The sequence below is a fragment of the Camelus dromedarius genome, chromosome 14 (genome assembly GCF_036321535.1).
Source record: "Camelus dromedarius isolate mCamDro1 chromosome 14, mCamDro1.pat, whole genome shotgun sequence".
Taxonomy (NCBI): domain Eukaryota; kingdom Metazoa; phylum Chordata; class Mammalia; order Artiodactyla; family Camelidae; genus Camelus; species Camelus dromedarius.
Window position 1 is genome coordinate 40,826,878 of NC_087449.1, and position 19,730 is coordinate 40,846,607.

The 19,730-nt window shown below is 37.7% G+C and overlaps 1 protein-coding gene across 2 annotated transcripts in view; it reads left to right on the forward strand.

The window, feature by feature from the left end:
- Positions 1-330: 330 nt before the first annotated feature.
- Positions 331-19,730, forward strand: part of FOXJ3 (forkhead box J3) — a 120,206-nt gene continuing 100,806 nt past the window's right edge. For both annotated transcript variants that reach the window (XM_031464925.2, XM_064493678.1), the window contains exon 1: positions 331-512. The gene's annotated coding sequence lies outside the window, so the exon portion shown is untranslated. The remainder of the gene's footprint in view (positions 513-19,730) is intronic.

Here is a 19,730-nt window from a genome sequence, read left to right on the forward strand (position 1 = left end):
AGGGGCCCGGGAACCCCGGGGCAGGGTCCAAGGCCGAGGTCCCAGCGGTCCTCAAAGCAGGACCGCTCGCGCCGCCCTCACTACCCAGTCGCCACTCTAAGGTGCGGAAACTCCAAGTCGATCGGAGCTCCTGGCCGCTAGATGGTACCGGCTGCTCGGAGGCAGAGGCTCGGAGTTCCAGGGGACTACTTGTTCCAGCGGAGGGATCCCGAGCGCGGTTCCGTGGTCGTGACTGCGGAGGGGGCCGTGACGCCTCCGACGCCGTGCCGGTGGCGCAGCGACGTCGCGGGAGGCGGGGGCGACGGCTGCGGGGGCGGGAGAGGGAGCGGGTCGGGAAGTAGTTCCGGGTGCGCGGCCCCGGATGTTGGCTGCTCCCGCTGCTGCCGCCGCTCTCGGCGCTGCTCGGGGCCTCGGCCGCTCGCACCAGGCACCGTTGGGACCTTTCCTGGGGGGCGGAGACGCACGCAGCGGCCGGGGGCTCGGCCGGGCCGTCCCGGCCTGCGCAGCCTGAGGTGAGCGTCCGCCGCGGAGCGGCCAGGCCGGGGCGGCGGGCGAGGAGGCGGGGCCGGGGCATCTCCCGGGACAGAGGCAGGGGCTGCTCTCCGCGAGACGCCCTCTCCCTTCTCAGCCGTGGCCGAGCTGCGGGACGGGCGGCGGGCGGGGCGGGGCAGGGGGCCGGGGCCGGAGCTGAGGCCTGGCGGGCGGCGAGGGCTGGGTTCCTCCCTCCCCCGCGGCGCTTCTCAGCTGCTGCTGCCCCTCAGCCGGGAAGCGGCGGCTCCGCGCCTCCTGCCCCTCCCCCAGGCTGGGCCCGGGGGAGCCAGACGGGGTTCCTGGGGGCGCCGAGTCTGAGGACAGTGGCGGCCTTTTTCTCTCCGTGACCTGCTCCTGGCATGGGCTAGTCCCCTGCCCCGGCACGATGCAGCTTCTTTCCTTCAAGCTTGCGGGTGCTTTTCGGCCGGCTAGGGGGCCAGTACCTCGTGCCTCCGGGGCGCCCTTTGGGGTGAGGAGGTCCGTGCGGGGGGCTGCGTTCCCACCCATCCTGTCGCCGTGTCCTTTGCTGGCATTAGGGCAGAGGCTGCCGTTTCATGCGGACGTGTTGCTGTCCTGTGTGTGTTGCATCCTGCCCACGTGGTAGGGTGTCTCCCCCACCCCCCCACCCCTCCATTTTTGCAGCTGGTGAGGAGGGAGGTTAGAGCGCAGTGGTTTTTCCTCTGTGATTTCCTCCGGGTGGCGTGGAAGGTGTTAGGGTCAGTTTCCTTTGCTGAGGCCGACTGTTGGTCAGCTGGAAAACGCAAGATTTGTACTCTCTGAAATTGAGACCAGTAGGGAACTTAGTTTCATTGACCTCTTTCCTCCTCTTCCTGTAGCTTCTCTTGCCTTTTCTCTACTGCTTAATCCTAAAGACAGACTAATAAGCTCTAGCTGCTGATGCATTGAGGTGTATAGTTTTCACTTATTCGTTCTGCTTTTGTGTGTGTGGTAGGCGAAGTTTTTTATTTTCTGTGTTGTGCAATCCATGTCTCTGTTCCTGGTTGGATTCCTGAATGAGCTGAGTTGGGCTGGCTAGGGAGTTAGAGATTGGTAGGCATCTTCCCTGAAATTTATTTTTTTTCCTTTCTGTTTTGTTTGCCAGTGAAACAAGCGTGCATGTCATGTAGTGTTATATGCATAACTCTTTACTTTGAAAGACAGCCCTAGATAGTTTCAGAGTCGCTTATTTCGTGGGAGCTTTTATATCAGTTTCCATCTCTTTTTTGTTGAGTATCATTGCATTCTTTGTTTTTTGAATATGTTTTTGAAACGTGTTTTGAGTAGTTTTTTTCCTTAATGTCTCTTCCAGGTTAAGGTTTCCATCTTCTCCTGTTTTGCTCTTTTGTGACCACAGATTACTCCCTTAACAGGGAACAGGCCATGGCATCGTGAGAGAAGCCTTTTATTCTCCCTAGATCTTAGCAAATATTTATAGAAAAGTAGTAACTCTCCATTTTTTCTGTTTGGGTGGCATCTAAACAAGTGGTTGAATTTTTTAGTTTTTTAGATTTCTGTTTTCTCTTTGTGTTTCTTAGCGTTAAGGTGAATCTTGTTCTTGATTTTGTGCTGCTGAAGATTCTTGGGACTTTCTTGTGCTTTTATTAGGTTTTTTGGATAGGGTCAGTATGTGTTTATTTTGGCTCTTTTTGGTTCATTAGTTAGGTGAAATGAAAAGTTTTGATATTTTGCAGTCACTTTTTAGGTTCCATAATGGCCAGCATTCTCACTTTTTCTTGATTTATTTTTCACATGTCCATTCTCTTTGAGTATATATATGTATATTTCTATTTTATCTGGTACAGTTGTTAGTATATTCTCCAGTGTAAAATAAAAATATTTAAATACAGATTCTATCTGTCCTCACCATGCTAAGTATGGGCGGGGCAGTGGAAAATAAGAGAATGTTGTTCTGATACATTCTGAGGCATATTTATTTAGTCAGTCATCATTTATGTACTTCTGCAAAATACTGTGCTATGTGTGAAGTAGTCTGTCTGAAGAGACATAAGGAATAAAATATGTGGTTTCTTCAAATGCTTCAACTTCTGGTGGGGGAAACAACACGTAATGTGCATCATTCATAATTCCAAGCAGGATCAAACTCCTGGTTGGGATAACAGTGCAACTAAAGTCAAAGGTATAAATGAGTTTTGGAAAAGTTGAAATTTTCAGAGGGGAAGAGATATATTCCAGGAGAGTGAAGGGGTACTTGCAAAGACATGGAAGTTGCAATGTACAAAAGATATCAAGCAACTTGATTGACATAGAGAATCTGTATTGGTGAATAACAGTAAAAAACGAGTTTTGGCTTTGTGAGTGGGTATTGCTGGAGGACCTTATCAAGGATATAGAGTTTAGTTTGATGAGGTACTACAGTGGGTTCTAAAGATATGTGCATAAGGTGATGTATTTTGTTTGTGAAGAAGATTTTTGTTATTAGTTGAGTGTCTTGGAGTAGGGAGACTGACTAGAAGGCTCTTGGGGAATTTTAGGAATAAGATGATCGGGGGTCTGAGATAAAAGAGATTATGGGAATAAAATAATTGCTAGCATTTATTGAGTACTGCATGCCAGGCATATTGTTCTAAGCTCTTTACGTGTGTTTAACTCAAAATCTTTGTAATAAAGTCTTAATTAATTACTATGAAGAAACTGAGTTACAGAGAAGTTAAGTAACTTCCTCCAAATCCCATAGAGAATAACCAGCGGAGCCATGATTTGAATCCAGGCAGTCTTGCCTTTGAGCTTATGCATTTAATCATTAAATATCATTAAATTATACTGTCCTATGAGAGAGTGTGTGGAATATATAAGATGATGTGTGAGTAAAAATTAATTTGAACTTAATGATGATTGAGTGTGTGCAAAGGGAAGAAAGCAAATTAAACATTAAAAGATTAGAGCCTAGAATCTTAAAGCCTAGAATCTTGGGAGAATGGCTGATAATAACGAGGAAATTAAAGTATCACTGTGAAGGAAAATGAGCTAAGGTCAGTATGGTCAACACTAGATTGTGTACAATCAATTATTCAGTAAAAGTTTAGTCTCTTGCCACTCCTAATAGCCTTTTCTCCTTGCTGGCTTGCCTCTGGAAGCAGACTAGTTTAGTATTAATCTAAGCAAAATATTTAGAAAAACAGGTCTATTCAAAAGGAAAAAATGTATAGGAATTAATTTGGTTGAGCCACATGACTGCTTCCCAGCTTTAGTGAAGATAATCAAGAATTGAGTAGAGTAATATTTGCAAATGATATGACCTACAAGGGACTAATTTCCAAAATAAACAAACAGCTCATACACCTTAATATTAAAAAACAAAACAAAACAAAAAAACCCCAAGCAACTCAAAGAATGGGCAGAGACCTAAAAAGACATCTCTCCAAAGAAGTCATAAGATGGTCAACAAGCACACGAAAAGATGCTCAACATCACTACTTGTTAGAGAAATGCAAATCAAAACTACAGTGAGATACTACCTCACACCAGTCAGAATGGCCATCATTAAAAAGTCTACACATGATAAATGCTGGAGTGGGTGTGGAGAAAAAGGAATCCTCCTACCCTGTTGGTGGGAATACAAATTGGTGCAGCCACTATGGAGGACAGTATGGAGGTTCCTTAAAAAACTAAAAATAGACTTACCATATGATCCAGCAGTTTCGCTCCTGGGCATATACCTGGAGAAAAATACAATTCAAAAAGAGACATGCACCCTAGTGTTCACAACAGCACTATTTACAATAGCCAAGTCATGGGAACAATCCAAATGTCCATTGAAAGATGACTAGGTAAAGAAGATGTGGAGGCTCTCTATCTACCTATCTACACACAGTGGAATGCCATAAAAAAGAATAAAATGCCATTTGCAGTAACATGGATGGACCTGGAGATTGTCATTCTAAGTGAAGTAAGACAGAGAAAGAAAAATGCTGTATGATATCGCTTATAGGTGGAATTAAAAAAAAAGGACACAAATGAAATTATCTACAAAACAGAAACAAACTCACAGACATAGAGAACAAACTTATGATTACCAGGGGGTAAAGGAGATGGAAAGGGATAAATTGGAAATTCAAAAATTGCACCTCTTGGGGAGTGATGGAAATGTTAGGTATCTTGATTGTGGTAGTGGTTTCATTGGTGTATACATCTATCAAAATTCATCAAATTGTACATCCGAAATATGTGTAGTTTAGTGTACAGGAATCATACCACAATAAAACTTTAAAAATTAAAAAAAAAAAAAGAATAGAGTAATCCTGTTTTACAACACTATAAGATGAACAGAGATGAAATGTAGATTGTGCACTGACCAGGGCTGTAGATAGTAGTAAAAAGCATTTGAGAAGATGAATGTTGGGGGGTTAGTATCGTGATGGTGGAAGAGCTTTGAGGTTTGGAACTGTGGGTAGCATTACAGGGTAATAGGTAAAGCTTTCTGAGAAGAACCAGGAAATAAATCAGTGCCATAGAAGCCAGGTATAGGAAGGGTAGAGTGGTTGTCAGTATCAAGTGTAGTCTCAAAGTTCAGAAATAGTGATCATGATGAGAAGACTTGAACTAGGACCGGGAGGTAATTTGTAACTTTAGAGAGAATTTGAAAGGAAAGGTATGGATAGATGCCAAATTTGTTTTCCACAGAAGGCTTTGTAGAGTTATTATGGTCTGGTGTGGTAATTCTTAGTATTTTCTCCTAATACTTCCTCCAGACTCATTGTTGTCCACATGTCAGAGCTACTCAAATATCAGAAAACTCACTTCTTTCCTTTAAAAAAACCCCCAAAACTTGAATTCTAAAGCCAGTGATTTTATACTATAAGATTCTCTCAAACTTTTCTTCATATTCTTTTTTAAAAACAGTTTTATTGAGACATACTTCACATACTATACAATTCATTCATCTAAAGTATACAGTTCAGTGGTTTTTTAGTATATTCACAAAATTGTGTAGCCATCACCACAGTCATTATCTCAAAAGAAGTCTTTTTACCCATTAGCAGTCACTCTCCACTTCCCCTCTCATTCTCTAATCCTAGACAACCACTAATTTATTTACCATCTCTATAGATTTGCTTATTCAGATATTTTGTATAAATGGGATCATACAACCTGTGGTCTTTTGTGTCTGGCTTTTTTCACTTAGCGTAGTGTTTCATGGGTTATCCATTTTTGTAATGTGTATCAGTATCTCATTCCTTTTTATTGTTGCGTATTCCATTGTATGGCTATACCACCTTTTATTTATCTGTTTATCAGGACATTTGGATTTCTTTTTCTTTAAAAACCCTTCCCTATCTTCATTTTAGTCCTCAGCTTGCCAACTTCATCCCTCTCATGGCTTTTCGATTATAATCTCTACTATGCGTTCTGCTAGGCATTGGGGATATAAAGATGAGCAAGATATGGCTCTTGAACCTTCATATAATGTGTTTATACTTTACATGTTTTCTCATTTCTTATCTCATTTGATCACATGACAACTTGTGATGTAGGCATAGCATTTTTTAGGGTGAACAATTTGAAGTTTAAGTTAGGTGACTTGCCCAAGGTTGAATACTTAAGTCAGTGATGGAGCAGTTAGATCATCTTAGTCTGTGTCCATTGCTGTTTCCACTTCTCTATGCTGCTATTCTGATTTAAAGGATCCCAATGTGAATCCCTGGAGAATTAGAGGGGTTGGAAGATCCCCTTACTCAGGGAATCAGTAACTTTTAATGTTTAATCTTTGGGACTTAAAATGAGTCTTTTCTTATCACATTCTGTCACTTGTTTGTGATTTAGATAAGTCATTTCATATTTCTGCCTTTTTGGGGGGAACTTCAGTGGAGTTTAATGTGATGATGATGATAGTGGTAGTGATAATAATAATAGATAAAATTTTCTGAGGCCTTACAATGGACACAAAAATGTTCTAAGTACCTTACATTTATTATTCATATAATCCCCACAATAACGCTAAAAGATAGGTTTTATTATTATCAAAATTTCACAGATGAGGAAACTGGCACAGAGAGGTTAAATAGCTTGCCCAAGAGTATGTAGCTTGGGATGGAAAGAGCCAGGATTTGAACCCCTGCAGTCTTTTCAGAACTCAGTGGCGTTTAATCACTGTACTGCGCTATTACTGTGTTATGAGTTAATAGAGGGTAATGTTTCAAGTAAGGGCATGATCAGAATATGAAGATTGGATTTGGAATATAGGTGGGGAAACAAACAGCAAAATTAAGTTGATAATTGCGTCCATGTTTCTTTTAAATATGAATCTAATACCTCAGTATACAGGTATGTGTTGTTTAAGCATCCAGGTACATTTTTTTGTCTCTGCTAATAGCCTCTTAACTCAAAAATTGTGTTATTTTCAGTACTCTTCACTGTCAGCTTTGTTAGTCACTTAGCTTTCCACATTGACACTATTCAGAAACTGGCTTGAGACAGCTAAAGCTTACTTTTACCTCTCAGCCTTCCTTTAACTGTGAATTTTTGTTTTCCATTTTGAACAGTTAGCCTTTCACTCCTGGATGCAAGTACTTTTTGCCTCCTCAACCCCAAAACTCAGAAAACACCACAGTGCAATTTTCTAACAACTGTCAAAAAATTTGACCATCTTAATTGGCATAACAGGATTTCAGTGCACAGATAACAAGAACCAAGGCACAGTGTTTTGGTTAAAGAGATTGACTTACACTGAAATTGGAAAAGGCATCTGCTATACAGGATTTTGGATTTAATAGAATTTGTTATAACTAGATCAGCAAGGCATTATTACTGTGGGCCATCTGCTGGATTATGGAAATAGCTTTGTAATACGGAGCCAGATGTATTTATAACAATGGCATTCTACTTATTTTAAGTAACCTTTTGTAGTTAGGTACCTTCGGCTGCTATTTTACTTGACATATCAACTGATAACCTGAGAATGCAATGTCTTTCAAAGTGATTATTTTCTATAGAATTGAGACAAGATAGCTGAGAGAGTCAGTGAGACTCATGATGTAAAACTTTAGTACTGTAACAATAAAATATATGATAAATGTGAATGTAATAAAAGATCATTAGGACTGTATTCAGTAAGAACTCTTACTCTGACACTATTAATCAACTTAGTTGCTAATGATTACTAAACCACACTGATTGCTCTAAGAATTTTACTGTAAATCTAAAGTGATTTCATTTTGGTATAATCAGACCTACATTAATACTGCCCTGTCTGACTTATTTCCCATCATAAGGAGGTAAAATAGTCTGTTATGGGGTGGGATAAGAGGAACTCTTCTTAGAACATAGTTCTAGAGAACTCTTCTGGTTTGAATGCTAACTATTTGGAGGTGAGGGAAGTCCTTGGGTGGGAGTTTTTACAGTCTGTAGAAACCCAGCATGTTGGCTGTCTTTGGGCTGCTATAACAAAATATACCAACTGGATAACTTATAAACAACAGAAATTTATTGCTTACAGTTCTAGAGGCTGGGAAGTCTTAAGACCAAGGGCCAGCATGGTCTCCTTCTGATAAGGGCCCCCTTCCTGGTTTGTAGCTGGTGCCTTCTTGCTATGTCCTCACATGGTGGAAAAGACAAGGGATCCCTCTGAAGCCTGTTTTAAGAGGTTAATCCCATCCACAAAGGCTCTGCTCTCATAACCTAAGTACCTCTTAAAGACCCCACCTCCTGATAACATCATCTTTGCGTGGTTAGGATTTCAGCATATGAATTTTGGGGGGACACATGCATTTAAACTGTAGCATTGGCTGTTTCTTCATTATTTTCAAATAATATGTAAAGAAGATCATGGATTCCATTAAAGAGTTGACCAGTTATTCTAGGATGACCCTGTGTCTGAAGGAGACTTTACCAGTAAACTGAGTTTTAGCTAAAGTTTGGGTTTTTTAAAAAATTTTTATTTTTTATTGAAGTGTAGTTGATTTACAATGCTAGTTTCAAGTGTACAGCAAATGGATCCAGCTATACATATACATACATACATATTTTTTCTTCAGATTCCTTTCCATTATATGTTACCATAAGAAACTGAATGTAGTTCCCTGTGCTACACAGCAGGTCCCTGCTGTTTATCTGTTTTATGTATAGTAAACCCCTAATTTGCCCCTGCCCTTTCCCCCTGGCAACCATCATTTGTTTTCTGTCTGTGAGTCTGTTTTTAGTTTGTAAATAAAATTTGTATTTTTTTTAGATTCCACATTTAAGTGATACTGTATATTTGTCTTTGACCTACTTCACTTAATATAATAATCTTTAAGTCCATCCATGTTGCTGCAAATAGAATTATTTAATTTTTTATAGCTGAGTGATATTCCATTGTATCTATATACCACATCTTCATCCATTCATCCGTTGATGGACGGTTAGGTTGTTTTCATGTTTTGGTTATTGTAAATAGTTAGCTAAAAATTTTACCTGGAGTACAAAACTAAAAGCTGTGAATGAATTCTGCCTAGACAGAGTCCTGCCCAGTGGTGCAGTGGTGTGAAGGAAATAAGATGGATCTTCTGATTGATTCGTAAAGTATGGTGAAGTGTGTTGCTGATGTGACCTTATTAAAGATCTTGGAAGTTGGAATTGACTTTTTCTAAGGTTGAGATCTGGCCTTACTATGAAACATAGATCTATGAGAGAATGGGTGAGGTGGGGAAGACTGCTAGAACTCATTAATGACAATTTCAAATTCTGTTTGCTTACCGAGAGATGAGATTGGGAAAGAGGTACAGTATGGTAAAAATATTAAGATCCTAGATTGTGGCTGTTGTCTACATGGATGCTTACTAAATTATTAAAAAGAACTAAAAAGTATCTGTGGCTTGGCTGTAGAACTTTGGGAAATTACTTGCAGACGTAGTAGTCAAATATACTGTTTGACTCTTCTGAATGAAGATGGAGTAGACTGTTATGGCTGGAGGTAAACAATATATGACATCAGTTTTTGCTAGTGTGATTGGGTCTGTGAATCTGTGACATGCTTTACCTGTCTACCCTGTGTAAGGAGCTGTTGTGGGTTTTGTCCCACATGGGTGTATGTAGGTAGTAATCACCATGAGAAATGGCATCTTGGTATGTCAGGGGAAGACATGTTTTATGTTTATTATAGGATATGTGTTTTGAAAAGATTTCCGCCTTGCATTTGAATAATGCTTTTTGAAAAGCTTTTTCTCTGATCTGTTGGATTTTGGAGCCTCATAGCAGTCCCGTAATATAGGTAAGGCAAGTAATATTTCTAGTGGCAAATGGAGAAAATGAGGTACAAACTAAGACTGACTTACGGTTATTTAGTTATTTAGTAGTAGAGCAGAGACAGAAGCCTAGGTCCTGCGTTCTGTTTTTAGTCTTGTACTCTTTAGTAGAAGACTGACAGAGTTTTTATGAAGAACATACGTGGATTTTTGAGGTAGAAAATAAAGGTTAAGGTCCCCAAAGGACCTAGGTTACTTGGAGCAGAACTTGTCTTGTGATAATCGCAGACAAGGGGACATAAAACTGTTAGGATCAACTTCCCTCGTAAATTTTGGGTCCATTTTCAATTGTTGGATGTATTTTCACTTGACCCTGCATTCTTTGTCTTTGTAAATTCTGGAGGTAAGGAGAAGAATCAGAAGGGAAACTTTTAAGGATTACTAAATAACGGATTTGGTCTTATTTTATGGAAGTTTAAATTTAGAGATCTATGGGGGAGGGTATAGCTCAAGTGGTAGAGTGCATGCTTAGCATGTATCCGGTCCTAGGTTCAATTCCCAGTACCTCCTCTAAAAATAAATAAACCTAATTACCTTCCCCTACTAAGATAAAATAAAATGATACAAATAAATAAAATACAAAAAAAAATAGAGATCTGTTAAACTTAGAGGCTGAGAAATTGTACCTGGAACATGATTCTACTGAGGTTACTGCCATAGTGTGACTCTATTGTCTCTTGTCCATTGGGTAGGAAGAATTATAGTATATAAAGAAGTTATAACTCCACAGGAGAAAAGACTGGGAAAGAAAGCATCACAATGGGTGGTCTTTATTTTCTCCTTTGAACCTGTTTATATTTTCTAAGTTCTCTATAGTGAGCATATATCATTTTTATAGTCTTGTATTTCCTAGTTTTTAACTAAAAAAAAACATGTATGATTTTTATGGTTCAAATGAAAATTTGGAAAAACATGAATCACAGCACTTCTGAAGAGTAGTTTAAACACTTGGTGCTATCAAAGTATTTTGCTTTCTAGGCAGTTATGTTAATAAATCAGTTTCATAAAATATTTGATTATAATCTTATAGGTCAAGTTGTGGGTGTATTGAGTGTTTTGGATTTTTCTTTGCATTAGAAATTGATCATTTAGCTATGCTGATTAATAAATTAGTTTTAGTCCCCCAGAAGCAACCAAGCCTTAGGTTTACTTACAGTAATTACTTATCAGTGAATGACCTAAAAATAGCACTTTGACTTATAGTGAAAACTAAATTTCAGGATCTTCTCATCTGCTTCCATTTCCTTGGTGGGTTTCTAATAAGAAAAACCAAATTATTAAGTGATTCTTTAAGGTACTTGTTTTCATCCAGGGACATTGGACTCATTAGTTTCTCTCATTTGTTTGCTCATTTATTCACCATCTGTTAGGTCTTGGGCACTGTACTAAATGCTGGAGACACAAGTAACAGATAGGGTCCTTCCAGTAAAGGCTATACAGTTTTAGTTTGGGAGAGACATCACAGAGATATCCTAGGCATATGGAGGTATCCTGGGATTTCTTCTGTTTTCTAGTTTTTAACTAAAAGGCAGCATGACTACCTTGTTTGAAGAACTTAATGCTTTTGCTAGTGTGACTAGATGGCGTTAAGAAGAGCTGATGACGTCATAATTATTTTTCTGATTGCAAAATATTGAAAATCACTGATCTAAAGAATTTCCTTATCTAAGGAGCATTTCTTATTGAAGTTGGTGACCCCAGTATACAGATTTGTATCAGGAGCATAATTAAGAAACCTTGTATGACTCTTCTAGGATGGAGGTGGTATCTTTCTGTCTTTTATCCTCTGTATAGTTGATCTTGAACAACAGGGGTTTGAATTGCACAGGTCCACTTATACGTGGATATTTTTCCATAGTGACGACTACTACTATGTAGGAACTGCAGATATGGAGGGCAGACTATAAGTTATATTCAGGTTAACCTCCACGTTTGTAACCTCCACGTTTGTCAAGGATCAACTGTACTAGTAAATGAAAGGACATTTCATGTTTGAGCTTAATTTTAAGATTTTTAGTATTGCTGCATTATAATGTATCAAAAGTTACCTTTTGTCTAGTGTATATATAATATATATAGACATATAGTAGTTCCTAGACTCTTAAGAGTTGATCTTTTATTCAGGCCAGCAAGTTATCCTACTAAAACACTTGATATGTAGTCATTGGGCTACTCTTAGAACACCTGTGGGCACTGGAAACTCTAAGGTAGCCTGTTTATTGTTAGCTCTAATTGAGGCAAAATTTGCTACTAACTTCATCTCTTTATCATAGTTCTTCTCTGTAGTTCATTAGAGACCTAGTTTGCCTTCTTTAACAGGATAACCCTTTAAATATTTGAATGTGATTATTCATTCAGCAAATATTTCTTGAGCACCTACACATGCAAGACATGGTCCTGGGCATTGTGAGAGATCCAAAGGTAATTAAGAGGCATAGTTGGTTCTCAAAGAACTGATACAGAGAAAGAGTCATTGGTTTGTTGAAAAGATTGTTTTTGCTTATGATGATCAGGAAAGCTACTTGGAGGCAATAATGTTTGAATTAAGATTAGTGATAGAGCAGTCTAGGCTGAAATCATGATCAAAAACCTAGAGATGAGGAAGTACAGTGCAAGTTAGAGGAGTAAGAAGAGGCCCAGCTTAGCTGTTTCACAAACTATCCTCAGGGATATTAAAAATGTTCTTCGTTGTATTCTTAGCACCTGTAGGAATGTTGGCAGATGATGGGGACTCAGTAAATAATTGTTGATTGAATGAATGGTCACATTTGGGAAGTACTGAACATCTTAAAGAGTCATAAAGCACTTTAGGATATTGAACCCTTGATAAGTCTTTTAGAGAAGAAAAAGTGCTTTACTCAGACTTCTTTGATTATGGATTGCCCACTAACAACTCTTGAAGTCCTCTGGAAAATGTTACACTGGGGACTCTGGCAGAGGTGACATGGAAGGCTGGGAAGTATTTTCTTCAAGCTAAACACACCCATTTTCTTCAGTCATCTCTACATTTGACATTGGGTTTCTAAACTCCTCACCAGTCTGATATCTCTCCCTGCAAGCATTCTAACTTGTAAATATTCTTAAAATGTACTCAAAACAGAACACAATACTCCAGTTGTGAACTAACCAGTGAAGAGTGAATGGGACTGCTACCCTCCTTGATCTAGAAACTGTTCTTCTAATGAAGCCTAAGATTGTATTTTGTTTCTTTTTAGCAGCTGAGTCACTGTCTTGGCTCCTGTTCAGTTCTCATATTAATTTACAAGAAGTTCTTTGAGTAGATTTAGAGAGATTTCCCTATTAGCAGAGCTAACAAATGAATGTCTATTTTCTTCTGATTGAGTCTAGGCTGTTTTCTCAGAAGTACTAGTCATTCTTAAGCTTCCTGAAATCTGAGAAAGAAAAGAAAAAGAATTAATTGTGTAATGCTGGAGTAACATGAAAGTCCAACTGAGCTGCTGAGTGTACTTCAAAACTAGATAAAATATGATGAATACCATATATGTATGTGTGTATAACTGAATCACCATGCTGTACACTAACACAACTTTGTAAACTGACTGTACTTCAACTAATATATATATATAATGAATCCCCATATATCCATCTCAGATTCAGCCATTATTAAGCTATTTGCCATATATACCTCAACTGTCTTTTTTTCGTTTTTGTTTTGCTTAAGTATTTAAAGAAAATCATAGACATTGTTTTTCACCCCTATAAACTTCAGTATGTATCTCTAAAAAATATGGACATTTTCTTATATAACCACATACCGTTATTGTATGTAATGAAATGAACAATATTTCCTAGATGCTATCTAATGTCCAGTCCATAATAAAATATCTTTGATTATTTAAAAGTGTCTTTACAGTTGGTTTTTAACTGAATCAAGATCCAGGCAAGATCTACATATTAGATTTAGTTATGTTTCTAGTCTCTTTTAACCTAAAACAGTTCCCTCCTCTTTTGCATAATTTCATTCTGTCCACTTCTCTGACCCTTCATGTCTTTATACCAAGTTCTGTTACTGTTCCTTTTGAAATAGCTGTAAGAGTTTTCCTTCCTTTATAGCAGTTCAGCAAACATTTTGAAATATTATGTACAAAACATGTGCTAAGCATTGTGGGAGGTAGAAAGGTTAATTTGACATATACCTGGCCTATTAGGAGCCTGCAATCAAGTGGCAGAGAGAATTGCATACAGAAACAATATAAACAGATTATTTGCCTAAATTGCCTTGATTATATAGCCTCCCATTTATTTTCCTGGAAAATGCTGTCAGTGGACTTTTCTTAGTATATTACTGTATTCATGTCCCACAGTTAATTTCCTCTTGAATTAATCCAAACTATACTGTTTTTGGCCTGGCACTTGATGCTTCTACTAGCTTTCACCTTCACCTAACTCCTCAAGGCACAAACATCCTCTTTTTTTTTTTTTTAAACCAAATTTATCATGTAGAATTTTTGTTTCTCAAAATTATAAACATTGAGAAGAAAGATGTTGTGTTTTTCTGTGTAATATTGGGAAGCTTAGTAATTACTTTTGGGGGGGTGAGTATAGCTCAGTGGTAGAGTGCATGCTTAGCATGCATGAGGTCCTGGATTCAATCCCTAGGACCTCCATTGAAAAAAAATTACTTTTGGAGAGTCCCGGCACATAAGCCATTAGGCCTATTGTTGCTGCCTACCACCTTCCCAGAAACAGAGCTTCTGCCAGTTAAGAAAGCTTCCTTTAAATAAATAAATAAAAAAAGCCCATTCAGTGTTCTAAATCACAGACAACAGATACATGATTTGCATTTTACCACTTCCCCATCACAATGTCTATTGCTGACTATTAATTTCTTGTTTTTAGACATGACCGTCTCAGTGTAGCACTTCAGGCAGCACTACCTAGCGAGTGTAACTGGCAAATGATATGAAACCTTCTATCTTAAACCAATAGTTCTTGAATTAAGCTGTGTGTCAGAATCGCCTTATACTTTTAATCAATAGATTCCCTAGGTTTCACCCTAGACTCTTAAGTCAGGATTTCCTGGAATGGTATAGAAGTGATTCTTATGATGTTGGCAGTGTTTTGTAGACTGACTTTGGGGACCAGACAGGTAATTCTTATTTTGTTAAACAGCTCTAGCAGTGAAGACTATAGTTTATAGTTGACCGTATTTTCAGTTGTAGTACAGCATGTCATTCCTCTGACAGTATATTCTGATATATGTATTCTGATATGTTCAATTTATGTTTCAAGGATTTGGTAGGATTTCTTTGAATTACACCAGGCAGAACACATGAATCAAATGCCCAAGATAAAGATATGGATCCAGAGAGGTGGCATCTTGGTTTTCTAAATATAACTGAGCTTAAATTAAAGCGTTAAAACTCTTCAGCCCTCTGAAAGTTTATTCTCTCTGTTTAGTGAATACCTTTAAAGGTTAAAATGCAAGAGTTCAACATTTTTGCAATAAACAGTCTTTTGAATTCTTCATATCTCATGTGTATTCATTAAAGGTGATTTAAATATGTCATTTAATGTCATATATCTTTGTCAGATTTTCCGTAAAAAATCTACACATTGGGGAAAAGTTCTTTATTAGACTACATGATTTGATTTTGGGACCAGAAATTGTGGCTAAGTTACTGAGCAGAGTAGAGAGACTGAAGTTTCAGGATTATCCAATGAGTTAATGACAGACCCAGAAATAGAATCCTGTGTTATTTGCTTGGGTTGTGATTTCGTCTAAAGAGGGTGGCCTGTGATCTGTTTACATAAATTGCAGGAAGTAAGGTTTGGGGTTTGGAAGATGTTACAGCTCTGTGATGTTTAGCCAAGAAGCTCCCCTCCCCCACATTTACCACCTGTTTTATTGACACCAGTCCTAAACTAAGGAGGGTAAAGAGGCAGTTCAGACTTACACTTTCTACTCATAAAACAGTCTTATAAAGCTGAAGCTGGTTGTTGGTTGGCATGCTTTTTTTCATCTTCTGTTATTAGAGAATAACAAGACCTGGCCATAGTCTTGTGTTTGGTAAGAGAGGGGTATAGCCTAAGTAGGTGATATGTGGATAGTATAGAGTGATTTCCTATAGAATTTTTTCAGGGTTTATACAGATGTATATATGAGTGTATAATAAACAGTATGGTTTGGAATTGGTGGAGCCCACCAGAAAAGAGGCTTTCCGGAACTAGTAATGGTTCAAGGGTTATAGATTTCAAACTAATTGCTGTAGTAGGGTTGCTTTCTGGTGAAGTCATTACTTTTACTCTCCCCTTCTTCCAGTTTGTGGAGTCGGGGTGACCCCTGTGGTACTAGTGAGTGAAGAAGCAGGAACTTAACAGAACAAGAGACTGTTTGCGTGTGATGATTCTTAAACTTGCTCTTTAAACCACCCCCCAGCTTTATTGAGATATAATTCACATACCATACAATTCCCCCATTTCAAGTAAAATTCAGTGTTTTTTTTAAAAAAAAAACATTCGTAGAGTAGTATAACCATTAACTACAGTCTACTTACAGAATATTTTCCTCTCTCTCTAAAAGAAACCCCACATTCAATAGCAGTCAGTTCTCTTTACCTGTCCCCCCAGCCCTAAGAAACTACTAATCTAATTTAATCTACCAACCAATCCATAATCTAACTACTAATATAAATCTGTCTGTTTAGAAATTTGTTATAAATAGAATCATGTACTATATAGTCTTGTGATTGCCTTCTTTCACTTAGCATGTTTTCAAAGGTCATGTATATTGTAGCCTGTACCATTCCTTTTTATTGCTAAATAACATTCCACTGTATGGTTATAACATCTTATTTATCCATTCATCAGTTAATAGGCATTTGGATAGTTTCCACTGTTTTGCTGTTATGATTTAATGCTGCTATGAATATTCGTGTACAGATTTTTCTGTGGATGTATGTTTTCATTTCTTGGGTATCATATCTGGGAGTGGAATGGCTGTGTCATATGGTTAATCTATGTTTAACTTTTTGACAAACTGCCAAACTGTTTTCCAAAGTGGCTGTACTGTTTTACATTTCCACTACCAGTGTATGAGAACTTCAATTTCTCCACCTCTTTGCAACATTTCTTACTGTCTTTCTTTTTGATTATAGCCATCCTAGGTGGTGTGAAGTGGTATCTCACTGTGGTTTTTGTTTTGCATTTTCCTGATGACCAATGATGTTGAATATCTTTCATATCTTATTGGATGCTTTTATATCTTCCTTGTAGAAGTGTCTTTTCAAATTTCTGCCTGTTTTTTTGCAGTCAAATACTCTACCCCTGAGCTATACCTCCAAATCTTTGTCTTTGCCCATTTTTAAATTGGGTTGTCTTTTTTATTATTAAGTTGTAAAGGTCCTATATATATATATTTTTTTTTTTTTTTTCTGGATACCTAACTTCCTCTTCTAACCGTGGATTGGTCCAAAATTACTTGCTTGGAAGCAGAGAGAAGTAATGGATACTAAGACTATATTTAAAAGATTTGGTGAGTTTTTGGTTAGATCTTAATAGTTCTTATTTTAAGTTTACTCTCTTTTTCCAACTCTTGAGGAACCTTGTTTATTCATTCATTGAACAAATATGACTATAGACGATTCACCAGGATTTGGGGATATAACAGAATGAAACAAACTTTTATCTGCATTCTAGTGGGAGAGAAACACACAGTAAAACAAAAGTAATATAATATAAAAGCTATGAAGAATAAAACAGTATAATGGGAATACAGCATGATGAGCTTTCTGACATATTCTTCACTTTTTCTGATTTCTTAATCTGTTCCTCTCTGACCTTATTGCACTTTACATTTATTTTCATTTTGTATAGCTTGTAGCTAAACTCTTATTTTGCTTTCACTCCTAATTCTTAACGACCTTGCAATCTAATTTTTGCTCTCACTAGTCTACAGAACACACCCTCTATTAAAAGCCAATAGTGTCTTTTCAGTTTATGTCCGTCTTAATCTATGTGTAACACTATTGCCTTTCTCCCTATCATATCACTTGCTGCTATCTTCAATACAGTTTTCTCCAGTTTTTTTGAAAAACGAATTCCTCTTTTAATTATCTATTAGAGTTATCCAAATTTAAGTTTTGGCCTCTTTTCTTCTAACATTTCCATGGTGAACTGATCATTCTCACGTGATTTTGATTGCTTTTTTAGAGCATGTGACCCCCAGTTCTTAATTTTTAGCTCTAGCTTCACCACTACCTTCCCTGTAGCTGATTGCTACAGAGTAGCTGATTGCTACTCACTCAACAGGATTCTTTTCCCTTTACTCTTTCCTCTGGCAGATTTTTCCTGTTCAGGCTGATTAAGACACAGGTTATTTCCATGACTGCTTTAATGATTACCTGTGACTAATGGTAAAACAATTCACAATGTTGAGTCAAGTAACCTGATTCAAAGGGATTATTCCTTCATGGATATTAGTGAATTTTTCACTTTCACGTCTTTTGAAAGATAGAGCTGAGTACAAAATTAAAAAAAAAAAAAGAATAATCTCTTTACCTCTAATGCCAAAGCATTTATTTCCAACAAACTTTTAATTCTTACTTTTATCTGGTGTTATGCTGGTGCTTTCATTCAGACTACTATCACAGTAACTGAGGCATTAAATTTCCCTTTTGAATAGAGGAGGAAATTAAGCCTCAGAAGTTAACAGTATACCCAGGGTCAAATTGGGATTCCAGTCAAGGTCTTGACTCAAGGTCATTAATCTTGTAAGTTCTTTGTAAACTATAAACTGTTACATCTCTATACAGTGGGAGAGAGGAGAGAAGAGCTCATAAGAATTACTTGGGAGCTTTTTCAAAATACTTAGTCCAGTTTCACCACCTACTCTCAAGTAGTGTATTGTTATACAACTGTTAGTTGCTTCCTAAATGTGAATAGTTTGTAAATCAGTTTAATATATACTCGAAGGTTACTTGTATTAAAAGGAATCTATATTCTTCTGTTAGTAATGGGATATAATACAGTAGTTTCTGTTGGAGCATACCTATAAGTGAATGCCTGGTTTTTACTACCTATACTCTGTGTCATTCTACACAAACTTTCTTACATGTTAATTTTCAAAGGACTTGGAGAAAATGCTGTTAAGTAGGTTCTGTTGGCATCAACTTAAGCTGTATAAAATTTGGATGTAATTGAATGAATTAATATAATATAGTTGGGTTCAACTATAGTTGGCTTCAGAAATGTGTTTTTGTAATTTGGAGGACACTTTGAGATTTTTCTGATTTCACTATGAACCTTAGCCTTCTTTTGTAAGGGTTCCATGTTGCTGACCATTTACCTGGGTAGGGAGAAGAAGATTGGCATATTTGTTTTTCAGGTTAACCAGCCTAGGGTTCAGGATACCATTTAGGAACAGTAATCTAAATTGAAATGGAGAAAACTGAAACTAAGGCATTGAAGCCACAGTATGTTAGAAAGATACCTGGGTGTTGGTAGTAAAAATTCATATATCATAAGTTCACCATTTTAAAATGTAAACGTTGATAGCTTTATACTATAGGGTTTTTATTTGCAAGGTTGTGCAACTAGCACTACTATCTAATTCCAGAACCATTTTCATCACTCCAAAAAGAAACCTGTTAGCAATAACTCTCTGCCCTCATCCCCCTCTCACATTCCCCTATCTCTCGGCAACTACTAATCTACTTTCCATCTCTAGGATTTGCCTATTTTGAACATTCCATATAAATGGAATCATACAATATGTGGTCTTTTGTGTCTGACCTCTTTCACTTAGCATAAGGCTCTCAAGGTTCATCTGTGTTTTAGCATGTAACAGTACTTCATTCCTTTTTATGTCTAAATAATATTCCATTGTATATTATATGCATATTGTACAGATACACCGCATTTTGTTTATCTGTTCATTTGGTTTATTTTCACTTTTTGGCTATTATAAATAATGCTGTTAACATTTGTGTGCAAGTTTTT